Source organism: Protopterus annectens, chromosome 8.part1 (genome assembly GCF_019279795.1).
Source record: "Protopterus annectens isolate FY-2018-M chromosome 8.part1, PAN1.0, whole genome shotgun sequence".
Classification (NCBI taxonomy): domain Eukaryota; kingdom Metazoa; phylum Chordata; order Ceratodontiformes; family Protopteridae; genus Protopterus; species Protopterus annectens.
This window is the reverse complement of record NC_056742.1, coordinates 343542436-343558184: the sequence shown is the minus strand read 5'-3', so window position 1 is coordinate 343558184 and position 15749 is coordinate 343542436. Positions and strand designations below refer to the sequence as shown.

The 15749-nt window shown below is 39.3% G+C and overlaps 1 protein-coding gene across 1 annotated transcript in view; it reads left to right on the top strand.

Moving 5' to 3' along the window:
* NAE1 (NEDD8 activating enzyme E1 subunit 1) overlaps positions 1 to 15749 on the top strand; it is a 1377685-nt gene that overhangs the window by 1041696 nt on the left and 320240 nt on the right. The window lies entirely within an intron of this gene.

The window sequence follows — 15749 nt, the reverse complement described above, 5'->3', positions numbered from 1 at the left end:
TTTTTGTGCTTGAATTAACCTATCCCGTTTGGTTAGAGAATGGCCTTTACCCATTCCAATGTTGATAGTTATATATTCCCTCTGTAAAAAAAACTGGAATCATACAGAAGATAATTTGGAAGTGCCCATGCATGGGATATACCATTTAAGAGCTGTATTTGTCCATTAGTAGTATAGTAGGCAGTTCTGAGGTAAATTTTCTGTTTCCCATTCAGAGATTCAAGTTGCGCTTGAAAATGGATGGGGATGAACTTTGTTTTATGTGGCTGGGAAGTCTGTTCCATAGCAGCGGTATCCTCTGCAAAATATACCTGCCCCTCCAAACCATTCTATTGATGTTGCAGAAGAGGTTTAAATCCCTAGAACAACTATTTCTATTTCATCATTATTGGGCCAGAGAATGCCTTGTCACTTCTTAGCAATGTGTAGGAAACCAAGTATAGTAACAGGGCTTGAGTTGGTCCATGTGGGACATGTTGTTTATGCCTTGTATTCTTTTAGTAAGGTATCTCTGTGGGCATTCCATTTGTTGCACATGTTATGGACAGATACATGCCAAAGGGGTCATTATATTCAGCGATTGACCTAATAAGGGCTAAGTAAAGGGGGGCAAAATAATCCCTAGGTCTAGACACAATCCCTTTGTTTATAAGCTGTGAAGTGTAGAAGGACTTCCATACAACAGTAGACACGTGTTGGTCCACATAAGTTCCCAAGTCCTGAATAACTGGGTCAACCCTTAGGGGAGTATTGTCAGTGTGGTAGTTCCATGGGGCAGATGACTTCCCAAAGGATACAGTAATGCATTTTTTTTGGCAATTGGTTTCAGACTATGATTTTGGTACCAGTTATTTATTTGAAACAAACCTTCTTGCAGGATGGCAAAGTCATTTGGGGATTCAGTGACTGATCCTAGTTTGCAGTCGTCTGAAAGCTTAGTCAGACAGAGCCCTCTGGTACTGGCTTTTACTTCTGAAAAGCAGATGCCAAACATCAGATGTCCCAGCACAGAACCCTGGAGAATCTTAAATATTTGGCTTACAACACTTCTGACAGCTTTAGCTAACACTGCCCAGTTATGGATCTTGTTGCACAACAGTGAACCACATTCCCATGGAATAATCTTGTATTGATTTTTCTGTTCAGCATTTTCATTTAGAATGATTGATTATGTATGTCTTTAAAGTACTGTGGTATTCTGTTACAGTGTAGGTGGGCAACAGTCAAGCATTATACTTGTGTATAATCCAATGTTTGTTTTGATGCATCTCTCTCTATTCCAGGGTCCTCTTTGATTATCTCAGCCATTATCAACAGTATGTGAAAGTTTACTGTAACTAAAGTATAGAAGTAGAATAAAAAAGGGCACCGAAACACAGCTGAATATGTCAGCGTATCTGCACATAGACCGAACACACAGAGAAATAAAAGTAATCATTTTTATTAACTCAGGTAAGCGCTTTCGCATTATATAAATGCTTCACCAGACCACATAGTTACAATGAAACAAATATTATATATAATTGCCATAACCATTAAAATATTCAGCAACCAGTAAACAACAAAGCATTCATGGTTACCAAGTCCCAAGTTTGCATGGACTGCCTAAAGTTCATAAAAGTCCGACTATGCCTCCATTTAGACCGATTGTAGCAGGAGATGGTTGGTTGACCGAACCATTCTTTATTTATATAGTGAAGTTATTGAGACATGTCCTTGACTAATATGACAAGGTCCTTGGGGATACCAAACATTTTTTGCAAGATTTATACGAGTTTACTAGCCTGAATGTTGTTCCTATTGATTGATTGTTTGTTACCTTGGATGTGGTTTCATTATTTACGGTAATCCCGAAATATTAAGTTATTTAATTTATTAAGGCATATTCGGTCAAGAACAGTCATTATTATACTGAACAGATAGAACTGATCTGCAGATAGAATTGATCTGCCTGTTCATAGAAATAGTCCTTGAAAACAATATATTTATATTTGATGGGACTTATCTACAGAGGGCTGGTGTAGCTGTGGGTACTTCATGTGCCAGTACTTAAGCCAACATGGTTATGGCCCAATGGGTAAATAAGATGGTCTTTGTTTCATAGAGAGATACTGCCATTATGTTAAGTTTTATCGTTGCTTTGTCAACAATATATTTTTATTATGAATGGGTACTTCTGCTGAACTCGAGAGTTTTTTTTTTGAATTTTTACATAGTGCTACTAGCTTTCTTAGATTCTTTGTTAAATACTCAAACTCCATTACTGACGACTTAGATGTTAAAGTTTATAGAGAATTAGACTTAACATTTACCACAGGTCTTTTTTTAAAATATTTAGATGCTCTCAGACGAGATTTCATTAGCAGTGGATATCATCCAGGTGAAGTGAAAGATGTTTTTTTGTTTAGTGTGTCTACCTGACACACTAGATCCAGACCTTATTTTTCATCATCTCATCATAATTTATGATCTGGCATTCCTTCAGTTAGACCTGACATTATGGTCTCCGTGTATTGTAGTAGAAATACTAAGGCGATTACTGATATAGTCAGAAAATATTGGCCTATTTTGTTAGCTGATGAGGGGATTAGAGGGATTATTGGTTCCAGACCCAGTTTCAGTTATAAAAATAGAAAATTATTAAAGAAATTATTGTTTTCCACCAGGTAATGTAGGCTTGAGGTTTTCTGGACTGGGTACAGAACCTTGTAGTAGTTGTGGTTACTGCTGTTATACTGATAATACCAATTGTTTTGTACACCTGGACACAGGTATTAAGTATTCTTTTAAAATCAGTGCAGATTGCCATACTAGGAATCTTGTGTATTTAGCTCACTGTTTGATTTGTAGGTATTTCAATGTAGGGAAGACCAATAGGCGCCTTAAACAGAGGATTAGTCAACATATTTATCATGTTAGGAAAGGGAAGGGAATAATAGTAATGCTCTTGCTAGACATGTTAGTAAAGATGGGGATACACGTGAGTTTAAGTTTTTAGTGATTGATCTCTTATTTCAGAATGGGCATATAGGTGACTTTGGTAATGTCAATGAGAGGTCTGAGCTATGGTGGATTGTCACGTTTAGAGTGGACAGAGGGTCAAGACTTAATGAACAGGCCCTTTAAAACCCGTACTTAAATCACTGACATTATTGAGGTAGTGTATTAGTATTTGCACTTAGATGCTAGAGTTTCCAGGATTGAGTTTATGATCTTGTTTTTGTTAATGGAGTGTGTTTTTTTTTTTTTTTTTTTTTTTTTTATAGATAGATATATATGGTGCTGCGGTAGCGTTGTCGCCTCACAGTTAGACATTGCCCGTTCGATTCTCAGTTAGAGCGTCTTCTGTGTGGCGACATGCGTGAATGGGCATTCCTTCATTGAAGGTTGTGCATTAGGCCCGGCAATCCAGCAATGAAAAATTCTACTGCCAATCATTAGCGGACCGGAGTTCCACTGTGGCAACCCCTAACTGGGAAAAGCCGAAAGATACAAACAGAGATAGATATATAGTTGTGCTTCCATATTTGGTAATTGTAGTCTGTGGTTTTGTCTGAGCTTTGTGTGTGAGATGGTTGTGTTTATGATTATTTATGGCTCTAGCTTTTTCTTAATTAGGGATTAAGGTTTTTATTTCTTTTTTTTAGCTTTTAGTATTTTTATAAGATTTATTAGGGCTCCATTGTGCAGTTTATTAAATGGCATTGTGGTTCTTTTACTCCGCCTTATGTATGAGTATTCGGACCTTCAGATTTTGATGGATGGTTTCAGTTGTGATGTTTGTATGTAATGTATACTTAGTTATATTTTATGTTTGCAAGATTTTAGATGTTTACTTAGGGAACGAGCTGTAATTTTATAATAGTGACCATTGGGGCATATCCCTTTAAGCTGTATCCATTGTAGCAGCTACATTGTTGCATGGAAATTCTTAGCTGATGTATTTTATTGGAGGGTATTGCTCACTTGGTAACTGGTTACTTAGTAACCATGAATGCTTTGTGTTTTATTGGTTGCTGAATTTTTTAAATGGTTACAGAAATTATATATAAGATGTGTTTCATTGTAACTATGTTTGATGAAGCATTTATATAATGCAAAAGCGCTTATATGAGTTAAAAGTTATTATTTTTATTTCTCTGTGTGTTCAGTCTCTGTGCTGATATGCTGAGATATTCAGCAGTATTTTGGTACCTGTTTTTATTCTGCTTCTGTTACCGTTTTTTGTTTTTAGACACCATTTATCCCCGGTGGATTTTATTTATATTTATTTGAATACTTAAAGTTTTTGTCTTTGAGCATGGCTGAAGGTTTTGTTTCGAATGTAGAACTGGACTACAATCCTGAAGCAGCAGCTGGCAAATAGGAAGCTGAAGAGTTATCTAAGTTGCTCAGGATTGAGGTTAATCCTTTATTGATTGATGGTGGTGAACTACTGGATGTTGTACCTGATAGTGGATTTGATGATGAATGAGTGTTACGATCAAAGATTCGGCTCCTTGAAAATGACCATTTCCATTTGAAGCGTTTGCAAATACAGAGACTTCATTTAGAAGCCTGTTTTCACCTGGGTGTTGTACATAGGGGTCTAAGAGTTTTGAAAATGCGTACTCAAGGTGAGCATTATTCAGATTTATTGGCTAAATGGCAACAGATTAATTTGGACACTAGTTTTGTCTGTATGAAACTTTTGATTGACTATTTTAAAAACTGATTGAGAAGGAGCTTATTGACAGTGCTGTGAAAGTACAGACTGATTTGTATACCCTCACTACAATTGATATTGCTCTGTGTAACACTATAGACAAATGTTCTATGTATGAGCGTAAATTGTTAGCACAGAAGAGGAAAAAACTTGCTAAGAGACCTGCAAGAATTTAAGAATAGCCATGTTGTCTTCATGGCTTAGGTTGACAGTAAGTATTGGGACTGGTCCTAGAACTTTTAATAGTATTAATGATAGCACGGAAAACTGGATGGGTGAGATTAATGAGAAAACTGATAATGCATAATCTAATATGGTGCAGAGCAGTGGTTGAGTTAATACAACACCAAATAGTGTATCTTTAATGCCCATTCCATTTGAGGTTAGTGAGAGACCAGGATTGACTACCAACCGGTTGTTAGAAAGAAGATAATGGGACAGCAAACATCTGATCAGGTTTTTCCTGCTCTATCCCTGCCAATACGGCAGGAAAAGGGAGTGTTCTCTCAATTGATCCAGCAGTCGAGGGAGAAAAAAGAGGAAACAACCAATGGAAGGGGGACATCGTACAATAAAGCAAATGTGGCAACCAGTGACCAGTCCATAGAATGGAATATTTGTAAGAAGACGTTAACTGACACTGCGATATCTGTCCTGAACCGAGGACTGTCCTTCATCCCTGCACAGGGAAGATGACCTAGTAGATAGCATCATTGACTTTTTTTTGCACAGACTTTGACCCTGAAAACCTTATATTATACAGATAGTACTAAATGCAGTGATAATTTGTTTAAAAAAAAAAAAGTTTGTATATGCCACCCCCAATGCTGTAATTGAAATGTTTATTAGAATGTGTGAGAATGATATTTTTGCTTTATTTAATTACAACAGAAATAGGAAATGTTTTGCTAATCTGACAAAGTTAGAAAGGGAAGCTTTAGTGAATATGCAAAACTATAGGGATATAGTTATACAACCAGCTGACAAACGTGGCTTGATTGTTATCATAGATAGTGAGCGTTATTATTCTTCTGTAACATGGCTGTTATCTGATGGTGCTACGTATTTTAAAATTAAGTGTTTATGATATCGAATGTATGGTTACTTGAGTTTATAGAACTATAAATGACTGCTTAGTAGACTTATTACATTTGAATTGTCTTGTTTTTTGACTGTTGAATCTCCCCTAGTCCCAAGTTTGCATGGACTTCCTAAAGTTCATAAAAATCTGACTATGCCACCATTTAGCCCGATTGTGGCAGGAGGTGGTTGGTTGACCGAACCATTCTCTATTTATATAGAGACGTTATTGAGACCTGCTCTTGACCAATGTGAAGCAGTCCTTATGGATGCCAAGCATTTTTTTGCAAGATTTATGAGTTTACTAGCCAGAATGTGGTTCCTAGTGATTGTTGGTTACCTTGGATGTGGTTTCATTATTTACAGTAATCCCAAATTATGAAGGAATTAAATTTAAGGCATAGTCAGTCGAGAGCATTCAATATGATATTAAACAGAATTGATCTGCCTGTTCATAGAAATAGTCCTCAAAAACAATATATTTATATTTGAAGGGACTTATCTACAGAGGGCTGGAATAGCCATGGGCACTTCATGTGCCATTAGCTGTGCCAATATAGTTGTGGCCCAATGGGAAAATAAGATGGTCTTTGTTTCAGATAGAAACTGACATTATATTAAGTTTTATCGTCACTTTGTCAGCAATTTATTTTTATTATGGATGGGTACTTCTGCGTAACTACTCAGTTTTTTTTTTTTTTACTTAGTACTACTAGCTTTCTTAGATTCTTGTTGAATGCTCAAACTCTGTTATTGACTTCTTAGATGTTAGAGTTTATAGAGAATTACACTTAACATTTACTACAGGCCTTTATATAAAAGATTTTCATAAATGTTCTTTGCTGCATAGATTTTTTGGAATGTTGTTAGGGGTCAGAGTATAAGGATATCCATGTTGAATGTCAAGGATGATGATTTTCTAAGAGATTTAGATTTTCTCAGATGCGATGTCATTAGCAGAGGATATGATCCTGGTGAAGTGGAAGATTTTTTTTTTGTTTGGTGTGTCTACCTGACACTACATCCAGACCTTATTTTTCATCATCCTATAATTTAGGATCTGGCATTCCTTCATTTAGACCTGGCGTTATGGTCCCCGTGTTTTATAGTAATAGTCTAAGGCGATTACTGAAATATTCAGGAAACATTGGCCGATTTTGTTAGCTGACGAGGGGATTCAAGTGATTATTGGTTCCAGACCCAGTTTCCAGTATAAAAATGGAAAATCATTAGAGAGATCATTATGTTTTCCATCGGGTAATGTAGGGTCGAGGTTTGATTAATCTGGACTGGGTACAATACCTTGTGGTAGTTGTGGTTACCGCCATTATATTGATAATACCAATTGTTTTGTACACCTGGACACAGGTGTTAAGTATTCTTTTATGATCAGTGCAGATTGCCACACTAGGGACCTTGTGTATTTAGTTCACTGTTTGATTTGTAGATGTTTCTATGTAGGGAAAACCAGAGGATTAGTGAACATATTTATTATATTAGGAAGGGAATAAAAGTAATGCTGTTGCTAGATATGTTAGTAAAGAGGGCGGTGCACATGAGTTTAGGTTTTTAGTGATTGATCGCTTATTTCAGGATGGGCGTATGGGCAACTTTGGTAACGTCATTGAGAAGTCTGACCTATGATGGATCATCACCTTTAGAGCAGACAGAGGGTCAGGACTTGATGAACAGGTCCCTTTAAAACCCGTACTTAAATCGCAGAAATTATTGAGGTAGTGTATTAGTATTTGCACTTAGATGCTTGAGTTTCCAGGACTGAGTTTATGATGTGCTCGTTTTTAACGGGGTGTGTATTTTTTAGAGATCGATTTATATAGTTGTGCTTCCGTATTTGGTAGTTGTCTATTTGGTTTTGTGTGAGCTTTGTATGTGAGATGGTTGCGTTTATGATTTTGTGGCTCTAGCTTTTTCTTTATTAGGGATTAAGGTTTGTATTTCATTTTTCAGCTTTTAGTACTTTTTATAAGATTTATTAGGGCTCCATTGTGCAGATTATTAAATGGCATCGCTGTTCTGTCTTTTACGCCGCCATATGTATGGAGTGTTCTGATCTTCAGATTTTAATGGATGGTTTTAGTTGTGTTATTTATATGTAATTTATACTTGGTTATGTTTTATGTTTACAAGGTTTTAGATGTTTACGTAGGGATCAAGCTGTAATTTATAGTGTACATCTGACCATTGGGGTCTATCCCTTTAAGCTGCATCCATAGTAGAAGCTACATTGTTGCATCACAACCCTTAGCTGTTTTTTATTGGAGGCTGTTGCTTACTTGTTAACTGGTTACTTAGTAACCATAAATGGTTTGTGTTTTATTTTTTGCTGAATTTTTGAATGGTTATGGCAATTATATACAAGATTTGTGTCATTTTTACTATGTGGTCTGATAAAGCTTTTATAACTCAGAAGTGCTTACCTGAGTTAATAAAAGTTGTTTTTATTTCCCTGTGTGTCCGGTCTCTGTGCAGATATGCTGATATTTTCAGCCATGTTTCTGTGCCCGGTTGTTATTCTACTTCTAGTACTAGTTTTTGTTTTTGGACACAGTTTATCCCCCTTGGATTTTATTTATATGTAAAAAGAAAAAAAGAAAGAAAGAAAAGAGGTTTTTTTGACTACATTTAAAGAAAATGAACCAGTTTAACTCCCTCGCAGCCCTCCCACTAGAGTTTTAGATGATATTACCATGAGGTTACTGGCAATTATGGAGTTGGTATAGAAATTAAGCAAGTGTGGAGAAGGAAGTGCAAAAGACTTATTATCTCTCATAACATCTTTTAATAGAAATATTGAACACATTCTGTTTTAGTTTAACTTAACGTCTTTTCTTCAGCAGCTTTTATCTGATTTTTAATTGAATGTTTTAAGCGTAATATTTCACAGTGTAACTGCACCTGTTTTGGTCAGTCATCAGTATTAATGGGGAAGAAGGTGAGTGGCTTTCATCTGTCTGATAAAGTGACATCTCTTGTTTGTGAATTTTAATATGACCATGTACTTAAAGAAGCAGCAATTTGTCTGTATTGTAAAAAGAGTTTTATAAAAATAAAATACTCTATTCTTACCAAAAGAAGAAAAAAAAGTAAAAAAATGAGAAATAGAAAACTGGTTACTGATAACAGTCCAGCCTCCTTGTTTTTTCACTCAAAATATGCAGTCAGTACTATTCCTGTTTGTTGAGTAAGTTAGGTCTCACTTTCCAAATTCTGTACACAAGAGGTGGGGGTACAAAAGTTTCAATAAGTTACATCTGCTAACTGGAATCATATTCTGCAAGAAGCAAGAAAGACAGCCTTTTGGGCATTCAAGTAAAAAAATTATTAATCTGAAAGATGCTTATAAAAGCACTTGCTTCAAAGACGATGGATAAATTCTCGTCTCCCTCTAAGAGAACATTTACTTTGCTTCATATTCCAGTAGTGTGTTACATTTTGCCACATATTAGCTGTATGAATGTATAAATTTATATATTTTTGTAAATATGTATGCATACTAATCAGTATTTTATTCTTCAAACAGACTGTAGTTGTAAATTTTATTTATTTAACATTTGTTTACTGGGAAAGTCCATCTGGGGCAGAGCCAATTTTCAGGGAGGCCCAGGGAGAAAAGCTCCAGGAGCATTTCTTTGCAGTGTATATATAACGCAACATTTTCTTGCAGAGGAGTATATTCTAGTGTCTCTCTATTATTTTACTGAAAGCAATGAATTGCGAACGCTTTGTTGTCGAACGTCATTTCACGGAATGGCAAAATACCGAAAGCACAGAACAGTGATTTTTTTTTTTTCCTAGGGGAAAACAATCACTGGCCATTTTCGGGATTTTGCCATTTCCTCCACTGTGGTGTGATCTTGGAGTTGGTATAGTTGCGTTTTCAGGGATTGTGGGTCAATTATATAGTGTTCGCAATTCAGTGCATCTGCTTATATAATATAGACCCTACTTAGCAAATTACATCTCCTTCTCGTCTTGCTGACTCATAAATTGGACATTGCAATTTCACAATTCGTTTTCCTAGCTTTAGAATTCTGAGGAATCATTTGTGAGATCTGCAGGTGATTATTAATTCACCCAACCTGGACCTCCAACCTGGACTTTCTGTAAACCACTAGTGTATGTGAACTTTCAGGAACTACACCCATTTCTAATATATGACAGATGTTCTTCGTGTCTCACTGTTGCAGTCATTACACTTGGATTATCCTGCTGGCAGGCTACCCTCAGTCGGCCTGAATTCCAAAGTCTAGGTCCGGCGTCTGTTGCTGTCGCCCTTGCCCTGACGTCAGTGCGCCAGGGGTATAAAAGATGCAGATGACACCATTTTCTTCAGTCTTTCTTGCCGCGTGGTGCCCAAAGCAGAAGCAGTTCGCAAGTGCCGGTCGGCCGACTCCTGAGATTTTCGTGTTCGAATTTCAGATCCGAAGTCTTCATTAAAAGCTAAGTACCCTGTTGGGGAAAACTTTTTTCTTGCTCCAGACCGATGTCAGAAAAAGTTAATAATTGTATTTCTTGTGGGAAGCAAGTACCTCATAAGGACTTTCATTCTTACTGTATTCCTTGCCTAAGCCCTGACCACGACGTTGCTAGTTGTCGGTTTTGTGCTAGATTTAACCAGCGCACTGTTAAGCGTTGGTACAATTTTGCATTTCACTATTTTGGCAGAAGATTTAATTACACAATGCTATCGGATAGCCACCCGACTACCGGAATTCACAAGAAATGCAAAGGAAAAGAAAAGGACAGGCATCAGAGGTCTAAAACCGATGAGGCTTCCTCTAAGCCAGTCGCCTGTTCGCCGGTTCTCAGTGAGGCGCTTTCACAGCCCCTGACACCCGCTACTTTGGACCCGCAGGCCGCTACAGACTCCCACGTGGAGTCGCCTAGGCCACTGGAAGCTCAAGGTATTAGACCTTCGGAGACTATTCCCTCAGATGGGTCCAGAGCTGCTGAGCAGGCATCTGCTTCTGAGGGTGTTTTCAGACCTACTCAATTATACATTAAAGCGACTCCAGCTACAAAGGCAAAGACTAAAGCACCTTTAAAGACAAAGAAGCAAGTACAACAGCTTCATGGTCAGGCCTCCATGCCCAAAATACAGATGCTCTAAATGGCCGAAGACTTAATTACTTTGGTCAGGGGTTTCCATCCCCCTCCTGATAAGAGGCCTAGGCAAGAGACATAATATGAATCTTCAGATCAGGTTTCCATTTCATCTGATTCCTCTTCTGATCAGGAATATTCTCTTCCTCCCTATGAGGATTCTGATGCTGAAGAATCTATCCCTTCAGCCTCTCCTCCTGAGGATTACTCTTTTGGGGAAACCTTGCATACCATGAGGGAACATTTCCACTGGGAGAGCCAAGATTATTCAGAATCTAAGAAAAGGCTCCTTTTACTCCCGCAACACAGGCCCCTAGCTATTCCACCTGTGTTAGACATTGTAGATGATGTATTTTCAGAGTCCAGTCTGACCCCTGACTCCTTACCTCCACCTCCTGTTAAGCCAGACAGGTACTACAGGGTTCCTGACTCTCATAAATTCCTTTTCAAAAACCCTGCTGCTGACCGAGAGAATATTTCTCAGGGTCCCAAAGGGGTCAAGGCATCCACTGTAAAAAACCCTACCCCCTCTGACAGGGATTCTAGGGCATTGGACAGATGGGGGAAGAAGATTTACACCTCTGCTACCTTGGCTATAAGGGCTTTAAATTGTCAGTTTCATATGCTCAAATATCAGCAATATATTATGTCACTGCTTAAACAGAAAATGTTGATAAATTCTGAATGTGCAGAAAACAAAAAAATGCAGGATTTATTGCATGCAGCTGAGCAAGTTGGAAAGCATATTTTGCAATGTGATTTTGATTCTTTGGAGGCCTCTTGCAGGGTCGCTGTTACGGGTTCTGTCATCAGGAGGCATGCTTGGTTAAAGGAACAAAATCTGCCTGACCGTGTCAAAGCAAAATTATTAGATTATCCATTACAGCATGATACCTTGTTTGGTGTTAAAGCAGAGGAGGTTTTAAAGAAAATGGAGGACAAAGCTAAATCTATGCAAACGGTTAAGGTTTTCTTTCAGGTACAGCCTCCAAGATTTAGCAGACACTGGCCTACAAAGAATTGGTCCTTTCCAGTGTCAGACAGACCACAAAGCGGCAGATACAGACGCCCAAGAGACAGATCCCAGCCCCAAGGTTCATACAGACCTAAACAATGGGGTGCTTCTACCTCCAAAAGTGGAGATGACAAATCACAGCCATACAGGAATCAGTCCCAATGACTTCCCTCTGCCTGCAACAAGCACTTATCTTCTGGCAGCACCTTTAGGGAGAAAAATAGCACTTTTTTCTCAAAATTGGCACATAACCCAGGACAAATGGGTCCTAGACATAGTGTCACAAGGCTACAAGTTTCACTTCCATATCCTGCCAAGGACAAATGGTTGGCCAGACCTGCCAAAACATCAATGGGCAGAGGCACAAAACCAAGTCTCATCCCTCATGGACATGAGGGCCATTCAACAAGTACCAGAGCAAGAGCAGGGACAAGGATTTTATTCAGGACTGTTCTTGGTACCAAGAAAGGGCAAGACCTGGAGACCAATACGGGACCTATCTATTCTAAACACATATCTGGATATACCAAAATTCAAAATGTTGACTCTACAGCAGCTTCTGCCCATGCTGGGCAAGAAGGCTTGGCTTGTGACTTTAGACCTAAAAGAGGCATACCTGCATGTCCCAATCAGACAAACATGCAGAAGATACCTCAGACTCAAAGCTGGCATAATGCACTACCAATTCTCTGCACTGCCTTTTGGCTTATCTGCTGCGCCCAGGGTCTTCACAAAGTGCCTGGCACCAGTAATTGCATTCTGCAGACAAAGAGGAATACAAATATATCCTTACTTGGACAACTGCCTCATTCAAGCAGAGAACAAGGACATTCTACTACAGCATCTGGCGTTTGTAAAGAGATTTCTAACAGGCCTAGGGTACACAGTCAGCGAAAAGAAATCAAAACAAGTACCCTCTCAAGAGATAATATTCCTGGGTGCAAGCTTAAATACAACTGCCCAGATGGCTTATCTCACGTCAGACAAAGGCAACTGATTACATATTTCAAACTGTTGGCAACAAAGGCCTAGTTATCTGCAAGAAATATTCTGCAGGCTTTGGGCTTCATGGCATCCTGCATTCTACTAATTCCATATGCGAGACTGCATATGAGGAAATTTCAATGGTACCTAAAAAGTGTTTGGGCCCAACATTGCCACAGCCTGGAAACAATAATTACCCTCATTCCCTGTCTGCAACAGGAGTTTCGATGGTGGGCGAAGTCTTGTCACCATAACAAGGGACAGCCATTCACTTTACCCCCAGCCAGGCAGACATTAACAATGGATGCATCAGATTATGCCTAGGGGGCCCACTTGGCAGGAAGATGTATTCAAGGCACATGGTCCGCAAACCAAATGCAGGTACATATCAATCAAAAAGAGATGCTAGTTGTTCAGAATGCCCTGACAGCCTTCAAGGACGTACTTCATCCGGGACAACTACTGATAAAGACAGACAACACCACGGTCATGTGGTATATAAACAAGCAGGGAGGCAGTCATTCTTACCCCCTTTGCAGACTAGCCATGACTTTGTGGGACACAGCATTGACTTACCAAGTACATCTGCAGGCACATTTCCTGCCAGGAAAGATAAATACTCTGGCAGACAAACTAAGCAGAAACCTCATGGATCCCAACAAGTGGAAATTGGATCCACAGGTCTTCAGCATGATAACAAGGAAATGGCGATGCCCGGATATAGATCTATTTGCCTCTTCTCACAACTACCAACTAAAAAGATTCTGCACAAGGACTTATCACAGACAAGCATGGAAAGTGGACGGCCCTATCTTTCAGCTGGAAAAGCTTAGCAGTATATGCCTTTCCTCCACTGCCTCTCCTCCCCAAGGTACTCCTAAAGGTCAGACAAGAGAAGCCAAAGATAATACTGATTGCCTGAGACTGGCCCCACCAGTACTGGTATCCAATCCTAAGGAACGTGTCTCAATGCCCGGCTTGGACCTTGCCTCAAATACCTCATCTACTGTCCCAACAAAACAATCAGATCCTGCACAGCCAACTCAAGACCTTAAATCTGGCAGCATGGCGGATAATGTAGTCATACAAAACGCATCTCTCACTAAAGCTGTGATGGATGTCATTTTGGAGGCCAGAAGGCCTAGTACCAGAATATCTTGCGCTGGAAACGGAAGAGATTCTGTGCCTGGAACCAGGCACAAGGAATTGACACAGCTGTACCAAATATTCCTCAGATTTTGCAATACTTAACTGAGATGCTGGAGAAAGGCCTATCCTTTTCATCAATTAAAATTCATGCCTCTGCCATTTCGGCTCATTACAATACAGAGCCACCAATCTTTTCACAACCTTTGTTAAGACAGTACCTCAGAGGAGCCAAAATCTTAAAGCCTCCAAGGAGATCACCAATACCTGCATGGGACCTCAATTATGTCTTGGAAAAACTCACCCTGCCTCCTTTTGAGCCAGCCGCTACAGCTGATATAAAGATTTTATCTTGGAAAACAGCTCTGCTCCTAGCAATAACCTCTGCAAGACGAGTCTCAGAGCTTCAGGCACTTATGGCTGTGGAACCTTTTATCATTTTTTATCCAGACAGGGTTTCTCTGAGGACAAACCCGACATTTATGCCTAAGGTAGTGTCCAGTGTGGCCCTTAACCAAACTATTCATCTGCCTACTTTTTATCCAAACCCACGGAATAAGGGGGAAAGAAAGAATTCTGCATTCTTTGGACATACACAGACAGCTACGCTTCTACTTGAACAGAACCAAAGCTTTCAGAAAGGCAGAGCAACTACTAGTGGCATATGCTGCAGGATCACAAGGAAAGGCTATCTCAAAGCAGACTATTTCAAAGTGGATAGGCCACTGCATTCGTTTCTGCTATTCACAACATGGCAAGCCACTGCCTAAGGGTATTAGGCCACATTCAACCAGAGCAGCAGCCACTTCAGCAGCCTTCCTCAGGGGAGTACCAACCAAAGGCATTTTAGAGGCTGCTACCTGGAGTTCAGTGCACACCTTTACAAAGCACTATCATTTACCACTCTACTCTAAATCCAGGGCAGGCTTTGCCACTGCAGTTCTGCAGGGCCTCATAGCCGCTCCTAATGCTATTTAGCTCCAGCCTCCCAACCATAGCTTTGGGATTCAACCCAAGTGTAATGACTGCAACAGTGAAACATGAAGAACATAGTACAGTTGTATACACTTACCATAAATGTAGATGTTCGAGTGTATTCACTGTTGCAGTCCAGGTTACCCACCCACCATCCCCCATATCTTTGCTGGATCTTATCTGCACTTCTCAATCTATACACCCTATGTGGTGTATTTGCTTGTAGATGAAGGTATAATATATTTTGGTGCATGCATGTTTTATTGGCATATTTTTAGCCTTCCCTTTTGGGGGCACCTGACATCTGGGGCAAGAAAAACTGAAGAAAATGGCATCGGCTGCATCTTTTATACCCCTGGCTCACTGACGTCAGGGAAGAGGTGACAGCAAACAACGCCGGACCTAGACTTTGGAATTCAGGCCAACTGAGGGTAGCCTTGCCAGCAGGATAACCCAAGTTTAATGACTGCAACAGTGAATACACTCGAACATCTACATTTATGGTAAGTGTACACAACTGTACTGTCTCTGCTGAATTGTAAAAGGATCTCTTAAATTTAACAAGAAAGTTAATATTACTGTATGTTTGAAATCCAAATCTCCAGTAAGATACTAACGTACTTGTAACAGTTGTAAATACATTCTTTCAGCAGTGGTGGTCTGTGTTTGCATGGATTGCCCAAAAATGGTCCAGAGGCCATCACACCTTTCCAGAAAACA